This window comes from Calonectris borealis, chromosome 4, assembly GCF_964195595.1.
Source record: "Calonectris borealis chromosome 4, bCalBor7.hap1.2, whole genome shotgun sequence".
NCBI lineage: Eukaryota > Metazoa > Chordata > Aves > Procellariiformes > Procellariidae > Calonectris > Calonectris borealis.
Window position 1 is genome coordinate 11,375,978 of NC_134315.1, and position 10,228 is coordinate 11,386,205.

General features: G+C 41.2%; 1 non-coding gene across 1 annotated transcript; it reads left to right on the forward strand.

Moving 5' to 3' along the window:
* The first annotated feature begins 9,459 nt into the window (after positions 1–9,459).
* On the forward strand, positions 9,460–9,544 carry LOC142082544 (small nucleolar RNA SNORD45). Its single transcript, XR_012673730.1, has one exon. It is a non-coding gene; the product is annotated as a small nucleolar RNA SNORD45 (small nucleolar RNA).
* Positions 9,545–10,228: the final 684 nt, after the last annotated feature.

Genomic DNA, 10,228 nt, shown 5'->3' on the forward strand with positions numbered 1-10,228 from the left:
GTTTGCCCATGTAGAAATTAATGTAGGAGCACAATAGAATTTCAGACTGTCATGACTCATTGAATTATGAATAGATTTTAAGAACGTCCAACTACTTACTGTATGATACTTAAGGACTCAAAAATCATTTTATTCAAGATGCAACTTTAAAGATAAATATGCTTTCATCACTCATCTGCGTTTTGCCTCCATGAAGTCTTTTCATTGCTTGTGTGACTCATGGTCATCCTATAGCAACATGGTTGTTCAGTACAAATTCCAAAATATAACGCATTGTAAATGACTCATCCTCAGGCATATGCAACAGAAAGTGAGATTCCAGAGGCTTTTCATTCTGTAATACTGATATGATGGATTCAGTTCTTACATCTCATTAGATACTGGAGCGACCCAGATATTTGTTTTTATGTATAGAATCATAGAATCAGTTAGGTTGGAAAAGACCCTTAAGATCATCAAGTCCAACCGTTAACCTAACACTACCAAGTCCACCACTAAACCATGTCCCTAAGCGCCATGTCTTTTTCTCCAGACTGAACAACCCCAGTTCCCTCAACCACTCCTGGTAAGACTTGTGCTCTAAACCCTTCACCAGCTTCGTTGCCTTTCTTTGAATGTGAATTTACCATCCCATTCTAAACCATTTCCTTACTTAATGTTTCCCTAAACTTAGGCGATGGTCAGGACTTTAACATGACCATAATATTTGTCCTGTGTCATTGTTTTTACTTCATACAGTGCCATAGATACACCAGAACACTTTGCTTGAGTATAAAAACTGTAACATCTTGCACCGAGTACACTTGCAGTCTTAGGAGCCTTTTAAATCTCTGCAGATGCCAAGAGTAGTAGAGCAAGACAACGTTGTTCCCTAAACAGCTCACCCTGAGTAGCAGATATTTTGCAACTATACTTTGTGCTGCATGACAGAAATAGCAGTGAACTGAATGTCCTAAAACTTGGTCCTACATCCCTATTTCTGTCTAAGATTGTTCCTTGTCTAATGCAAGAACAGTTGCCCATCGCTGTGGTTTAGCTAGAGCAGGTGACCTGACCTTCTCTGGGCATGCCAGTACCAGCCCGGGAGGACCTGCCTTGCCTGACTTTTGGTGGTGTTATCTGTTATGTTAGCAGAGTCAGTAACAGTCCATTGGGGAAGTTATGGTGACTCAGTGATGACAGTCAAAAAAGAAAATAAAAAGAGAGAATGATGGCAAGCAGGAAACCGGAATAATATTTAAGAAAAGATTGCTGGTTTGTTTATTTATCCAAATGACTACTTTCTTCTCCTATTTGGACTCTTTTTATATATATATATATTTGTAGTTCACTTAAAAGCTGAAAAAGAATGTATAATCCCTGAAAGCAGATTTTTATGTATGATATTGCTAGCTGTGACAGATTGCCATTCACTCTAGAGATTGAAATTATGCTTCTGTGATATTATGACAATATTAAGGGGAATATTACTGTAATCTCTTTTTTTCTCTGTATGCTGTTTATGTGCAGTGCTTATTCATGTCTTACTCTCACCAGATCTGTGACTGTATAACTGACTCCACTAGTTTGGTCCCAAATTTGCACAGATATGAGTCAGAAGAAATTGAGAGAATCTTTGAGATATAAAACTTAGTTTGAATGAAATGAAGGAGGATCCACACTTTTTTAACATACTGTCATTGATATTATCAATGTTGAGTATGCTTTTACCTTCGAACATCTGTAAAAATGTATCTGGAAAGACAGAAATGGATATATAAAAATACGTTTATATGTTTATTTATAATTATACAAATATAAAAATATTCAGCTCATTTCAGTGGGGTGCTCATATTTTCTCTCTAGCAGCAAATGGAGTCTACGATATAAAAGTGTTTTTCACAAGTACACAAAGATCTTTTTTTCACTTTGCCTATGGTTTATTAAGACTCCTTGACTTTGATTGAAAAGTCACTTGATAAATAATGTAATTAACTTGTCCACCTCTGTATGCCCCATTTACAACATAGCAGATCATTTAGCAGCACTTCATTAGCCAGAGAGCCCTGTGTCTTAAGTGAGCAAAAGAATATATTTTAGAATGTAAATATTAACAGGGACAATTTTTTTATGAGTTCAAATGACACATTAGGCACAGGGTATATGCATGACTTAAAATGTGCAAAAGGAACTTTCTTTGAAATGTCCACTGATAAAGGGGTCATGTCTGACTCAGTGTTAACAGGTGGCGTAAGTCTTATTATTGGCTGCGAATAACACGCATTGCAAATATAGTCTGTCTATGTATCTGCAAAGCCATTTTATGAATTGACCTTGAAAGGTGGGATGATTGAAAAGTACTCACTGTGAAGACTGGAGGAACAATTTTCAGTCTATGCTGTTTCCTGAAGCTGCTTGCTTTTAGTGCAGATTATTTCTGCTGTATTTGAAGTCACTTGAGTCCCATCCTATCATTCTACTGCCTATTTGGATAAAATTATTTTCAACTGGGGAAAAAAAAAAAAGAGAATGCGAGTAATAAGAAAGCAAAAGGAATTACAACGTAATTACAATGTTATGACAACATGTAATAAACCAACTGTCTGTTGCTTGAGTTGGTCTCCTTTTATTTTTAGATGCTAACAGTCTATCCACAAGTATGTATAAAGAAACTGGAAGACTTTGAGAAAGACGAAGAGGACATTTGCTCTTGCAATGGAGTTATTGCATGAAACTTTGTAAAGGTCTTTTTGGCCTTTTATCATCGATAGAGATGCCCAGGCATGCCCTTGCAAAATTGTGACTTCCCTCTGCAACTTATTTTTTTAGAGGTGAGCAGCAGCAGCAGAAGGAAATGCAATCTAAAATTAAAAGTCCCAGCGTGATTGTTTTCAATAACTGAAACCTTGTTTTAGAATTTCCTCAACACAGGATGCAAGGAAATACCTTAATGCTTCTCTGATTACACCTCTGAAACGTTAGCTAGATTTGTGTTCAATGGTGGAGGGGCTAATTTTCTAGGCTCAAGGGAGTCCTTTAGTTTGACCTGAACGTGTTTTGTATTTCATGGATTAACTGCTGCAAATTGTTTGAATTTCTCTGGGGCATGCCTCACTCTACAACATCTTCTTAGAATCATACAATTGTTGGCTGGACAAGATCTCTGGAGGTCTCAGTCCAACCGCCCACTCCAAATGAGAGTATTGCTAGCACTAGAACAAAAGCCAGTCATGGCTTTGTCTAGCTGAATCTTGTAAACCTCCACGGCTGGAGGCTACACTGCTTCTCAGAGTAACCTGTCCCAGTGCTGCACCACTCTCCTGGTGTATCTTCTCCTTCTCTGCTTGAGTTCTTCTACTTGTCGGAATTAGCATTAATTGATTAAACATTGTTCCACAAGCTGATTTTTCTTTCTCCCTGGCTTTTGTAGTTATATGACTAGCACCTTTCAAGGTTCCCTTCAGCAACATTGCCATTGTGGCTTTAAGGTGGAGGGCATGGGTAGATCTGTGGATGTGGTCTAACTGGACTTCAGTAAAGCCTTTGACACTGTCTCCCACGGCATTCTCCTAGAGAAGCTGGTGGCTCACGGCTTAGAGAGGTGCACTCTTCGCTGGGTAAAAAACTGGCTGGACAGCCAAGCCCAGAGAGTTGTGGTGAACGGAGTTAAATCCAGTTGGCGGCCGGTCACGAGCGGTGTTCCCCAGGGCTCAGTTTTGGGGCCGGTCATCTTCAATATCTTTATCAATGATCTGGACGAGGGGATTGAGTGCACCCTTAGTAAGTTTGCAGACGACACCAAGCTGGGCGGGAGTGTTGATCTGCTTGAGGGTAGGAAAGCTCTGCAGAGGGACCTGGACAGGCTGGATCGATGGGCTGAGGCCAACTGTATGAGGTTCAACAAGGCCAAGTGCCGGGTCCTGCACTTCGGCCACAACAACCCCAGGCAACGCTACAGGCTTGGGGAAGAGTGGCTGGAAAGCTGCCCAGAGGAAAAGGACCTGGGGGTGCTGATTGATAGCCGGCTGAACATGAGCTGGCAGTGTGCCCAGGTGGCCAAGAAGGCCAACGGCATCCTGGCCTGTATCAGAAATAGCGTGGCCAGCAGGAGCAGGGAGGTGATCGTGCCCCTGTACTCGGCACTGGTGAGGCCGCACCTCGAATCCTGTGTTCAGTTTTGGGCCCCTCACTACAAGAAGGACATTGAGGTGCTGGAGTGTGTCCAGAGGACGGCAATGAAGCTGGTGAAGGGCCTGGAGCACAAGTCTGATGAGGAGCGGCTGAGGGAACTGGGGTTGTTTAGCCTGGAGAAGAGGAGGCTGAGGGGAGACCTCATCGCGCTCTACAACTACCTGAAAGGAGGTTGTAGCGAGGTGGGTGTTGGTCTCTTCTGCCAAGTAACAAGTGATAGGACGAGAGGAATTGGCCTCAAGTTGCGCCAAGGGAGGTTTAGATTGGACATTAGGAAGAATTTCTTTACTGAAAGAGTGGTCAGGCCTTGGAACAGGCTGCCCAGGGAAGTGGTGGAGTCACCATCCCTGGAAGTATTTAAAAGACGTGTAGATGTGGCTCTTAGGGACATGGTTTAGTGGGCATGGTGGTGTTGGGCTGACGGTTGGACTCGATGATCTTAGAGGTCATTTCCAACCTTAATGATTCTATGATTCTATCTATTGGGTAGGATATCTTGATTATTTTATTTGCAAGCAGAAGTGGATCCTTGATACCTAGATGTCAGTTTTCTGGGTTTGGAAAGACTGAGAAAATTGTTACAAGAAAACACGTGATTTCTAGTCTTTGCCTGGATAAGAGTATAGTTTATCATTGTAAATGACAGGCTGCATTGTACTGAGGACTGATGAGCTCCTTGTAGTAGTGAATAAAGATTATGCATCTCTAATGATAATTCTACCTTTGATACCTTTGATCATCTTATCGAGGAAAGACTGAGATGATCTTATTCACTCTTGTATGTTTCTTCCAGAGAAATCACAATAAGATAGTTACAGGCAATTGCTTTAGTTGTTCAGGAGCTCTGTAACACTACTACTGTGTGTCTTGTCTTTTTTTTATCTGCTAGGCAGAGGGAGGCTGGTGAAGGTGGGGATTTGCACCAATGCTGTTTTCATGTAGCTGAATCTGAGCATTAGCCACTGCTTGAGCTGGTTACAGCTGGGTTCAAAGGAGTTCTGAATTGAGGGGAGAAAAAGCAATCAGTTTGTTATTATCTGAGGATGGAGCAGGAGCACAGCTCTTTAAAGCCTTAACACGATGGGAGTGAGTATTTTCCATCTCTAAATCTCACCATTTCTATAACATCTTAATTTGGAAAAGACTTAGAAGTTAATTGAATGGTTAAAGAGCTAAACAAAGATTTGGGTAACGGAGTTCTGGACAGACATTTAGGCTGATGTTTATTCTTTTCACCTCATAAATATTGGTGGGTGGCAGCTGGCACCGAAACAATGAGATTAGTCATCAGCTTTTTTTTTCCATAACACCTCTGAGTTTTATATTTAGTGATCTCCTTTATACCACATGCTATTTCAAATAGTATCCGTATGAAGAAAAACACATTTTCCTAACTTTACTGAGAATAATCTGAGCATTTTCTGTTCTTGCTGTAACACTAAAGAATAAATTAACATGCCATAAATTTAAACATTTTATATAAATTTTTGAAGGCAGGAGCTCCAGATTAACATGCTTACATTTAGCTGTCTACATGTAAATGTATCTACATGAGCTAGCTGTTTAAACCTACATCATAGTTGATAGAGAGCTACTCAATGCTGTCAATGGAGTCTGAAGAGCTATTCACCTCATCCTAAAGTAGACACCTATGCTGTAGACACCTATGTTCGGTCAGCCTAATAGCCCTCTAGATTCAGACTCTGACTAGATCTCCTTTGAAAATAACAGGAGACAGCTATAATGGGATTCAGCTGTCCATGCATAGGTGTCTGTTTTAGATGTTCTAGGAGATCCTGCCTGACTTGATTCTAAGCAGCAATCAAGACCATCTCCTTTGTATGACTGCCTAGGCCTGTGTGGTGGTGCACTCCTCCCCCGCTTCTTTTCCTCTGGGCTACGGTACGATCTCAGAACCTTCTGTTAAGCTTTAGCCATTGTGTATGAGTTGGGCGGTGGAGCGTCCCTTGGCCGTACCAAGCACTCTTGCATGGCTAAGGTGGGGAACAACGCTGATCGTACCAGGGACACTAGCTACATGATCAAGGTAGGGAACAAAAACAAGAGAGAATTCGTCATCTCTGACAGCTCTGAAGCCTTCCCTACCTGGATCATAGCTCAAGTGGAACAATACCATTGTTACCGTGAAACAATACCATAATTACTATCCTGGACCACCTCGGATAGTAGCCAAAATGGAAATTTACTGATGACTAAAGCCAATCATCTTGCAAACCTATAAACAGCAGTACCAAGTGAGACCCTTTGAGCTCTCCTGGACCGCAGCCGGCTGCATCCAGAAACTCCCTCTGAGTGGGACGCCTCTCAGAGTCCGCAAACTCGAATTTGCGATACTCGGAGGATCCCCAAGATTCTAGGCTGAGACACATCTCGGGGCTCAACTCTTCGCCTGTTGAGAAATGCCTAAGCATTTGACGTGAGTATTTCATGGGACTCGAGGGGAATTTTTAGCAGGTATACCTTTAACTCTAGAACCATATTCATATGCATATATATATATATGTATTGATTGATCTAGATCTTTTGCGCGCTTACAGTTATCTGTAGTTATATATGTATTAATTGATCTAGATCTTTTAATGCACTTATCTATATGGTTACTAACAAGTATAACTTGTAGTTAAGTTGTTTTAATCTTTGTAGTATCTTAACTAATTCTTTGTGTAAGCTATCAAATCGGTCAATGTTTAAGCATTGTAAGACTCTAAGTTGCTGCTAAAAACTCTTAACCCTTTAGTCATAAACCATTGCCCAGGTCTGAGACTAAGGGTAGATCCAGCCAGAAGGGTCTACTCTGAACCTCGTGACCCAACGGGAGGTCCTTCCTATCCCTTTCTGTATTAGACATAAACCGTTGTCCAAGCCTGAGACTAAGATTGGGTCCAGTTGGATCTCTTCTGAACCTCGTGACTCAATGGGAGAGTCCCCCTTTTACTTTTTACCTTTTACTTTTTACCCTTTTTATCCTTTTATCTTTTAACCCTTTTTACTTTTAATCTCTGTACCAATCATTCCAACACAATTCTAATACGATTTTCCCCTGTGTAACTTAATCCATGTAATAAGTAATAGAGTGAACCTTGCCATCAAATTCTGTTAAGTCACATTTCTATAAATTTTTATTAAAATCACCCTTTGCCAATACCTTGCCAGTGATTCTTTACGCGGCCTTAAAACCACCCATTCGTGACAGCCTGTCGACAACTTTTGACTGTCAACAACTAGCTTGGAGGTTCCTTAATTGAATTAGTTTTGTAACCCATCTGTGCAGGGGATCTGGGTATATAAAGCTTACATTCATCTATATTTAGGTGTCTAAATACTCCACCTTGTGATTAGTAGTCTAGAGGTTTGAATATCTACCCACAACACAGGACACCTGAGTTCTAGGCACAATTTCTTCGAAGGAGACTGGAGCACATATGTTGAGAGAGGGCCTGACTACCAGGCTATCAAGTAGATTATAAGGGAGCCTGACCCTGGACTAGAGTATGGTACTTAGGTGGTTGAGGAGCAAAACTTCTCCTAAGACTGTCTTTTTTTTAGATCATAATGGTCTGGTAAAATGTATGTATATTCCAGGGTTTTGCATCTGCAAACTCAGTTCTGCTCCCTCTCAAATTAATGCTGATATTAGTAGCTATAACTCCCATCATATATCTAAATATTTCAGTAATGTGTACATACGTGATGTTCTTAACTTACATTTACTGCTTCATAGATTTCATGTCACTTTCAATCACAATGACACAATGAAATTATCCATTCACTATTATTTATGTTAGTGAAGATGAATATACTCCAGAAAAGATGCAGATGCATTTGCTTACCTTTGAAATGCAAAGAAGAACTGATAGGCACTTGACATAAAGTGTTTTTGTTGGGCATTTTGTCATGTCAATGCAAAAAACCTCCCTTGCTGCTTGTTAAACTTAAGTAGTACTTATGCATTCCTGTCAGCTTATCTTTGGTGACATAGAAAGAAACAAGTCACTATTGGTGAACTTGATTAAAAAAGTCTCCAGACTTCTGTGCTGCACAGAATGAGAACAGAGAGTTCCCAACCCACAGAATAAATTCCGAATTCCAGACACTTCATCTGGAAATATCTGTCTGTAGATGCCTGAGCCTTGACACCTGAATTTGTGAACAGATCTCACCCTCAGGCCATGTATGTATTCTAGCTCCTGTGTTACCTCTGCCAGCCCCATAGGTATATCTCAGCTCTTCTTTAGCATCTCAAACAACAATGGACAGCCAAATTTTTGAATTAATTTAGGACAACTGAACAAGCCAGTCAGTAGCCTATGAAATGATATCATCTTCCTTTTTCAGTGCCCTTTAACAGTCCAACCCATACTTGAATTCAATTTGAGTTGGAAAGTAAATAACAAGAAAATCTAGTTAAGTACCAGGTAACATTTTAAGTCATCTCCTTTCTATGGTTGTCTAAGCCCATAGACATTTCATGATTTGGCCTAGAAGCTCCTTGAATCTCCTTTCAACCAATTGGTAGCATGAGAAGTTTGTTCAGATGATAGAGGAATGACTGACAGAGTGATACTAGATATTCAAACACAGAGTGTGGAGAGATAAGACCTGAACACCTGGCTTGGTTGTTCCTTCTGTAAGGAAACTGTAAACATCAAGATGTAAAAGCTCTCAGTTAAGAATGCTGCTTGCGGTTACCCTGAGGTGTGGCCTAATGAGCACCAGCTGATTCAAGAGCCAAAACAGGTGAAGGGAATTGTAAGCAGACATGTGATCGTTGCCGGAAGGAAGATTTAAGGGAGGCAACAGAGAGTAACAGTGATGAGAAGCTATGGAGAGAGATGGAGGAGTGGAGCAATGGTGAGAGACAGAAGGCGGAGGCAATGGTGAGAGACAGAAGGCGGAGGCAATGGTGAGAGACAGAAGGCGGAGGCAATGGTGAGAGACAGAAGGCGGAGGCAATGGTGAGAGACAGACAGAAGGCGGAGGCAATGGTGAGAGACAGACAGAAGGCGGAGGCAATGGTGAGAGACAGACAGAAGGCGGAGGCAATGGTGAGAGACAGACAGAAGGCTGAGGCAATGGTGAGAGACAGACAGAAGGCTGAGGCAATGGTGAGAGACAGACAGAAGGCTGAGGCAATGGTGAGAGAGACTGTGGGACTGCCCTGCTATGATAGAGGCTCCAGGGGAGCTGTGCTATCTTACACCACAAATGGTGACCCAGATGGGACTGAAAGAGGAAAGGCTCCAGTATAGCTGTGCTTTTATATGTGAGGGTCAGTGATGAGTGCTGGCATGTATTATCTGATGTAGAGTTGATGTGTATCATCACTGTAGCTCCAGAATTACTCTGAGACCCACCTAGGTGAGCCGCCACAGGGAAGTTATATGAACTTTATACATCAGTTATGGGACAGTCGGCGTCTCAGTCACAGAAGCTTCAACCTGAAATGTTACAATGTATTTTTGACAATGTATTTTTGAAGGTAACAAGGTAATGGAGAACAGGAAAGGTCTCTGTATTAGAAGTGTTAAGTTTGTATCTCTGTAGTGTTAAGTTTGTATCTCTGTATTAGAAGTGTTAAGTGTTAAGATAGGTTTAGTTTAGTAAGTTAAGCTTTGTAAAATAGGTTTAGTAGGTTAAGATTTGTATTAGAAGAAATAAGTTAAGCTCTGTATTATATTTTGGAGGATGACTAAGCCCATATTGGGATGCGTCATTACTCTGGGAACGCACTCCCACTCCGACCCCTGAGTCACTCCAATGACAACAGAGCACAACCCATAAAGAATTATAAAATAGGGCATTTAGGTACAGCTCCTCTTTAATCAGTTAGGTTACTTGTGCAAAAGGTTTCTTGTTTCGAGTACAGGAAACACACAGTATAAAATCAGACCCAGATGAATAGGGCCAGCACTGTCTGTGTTTCAAAGGCAGCTGGTAGAAGAGAGCTTAGCGTGAATGGGCAACAGAGACCTGGCAATTACATTGCTCAAGTCAGGTTAATTGCAGTCTCAAAAAGTTGTGTCGCCCTTTGGCTGAT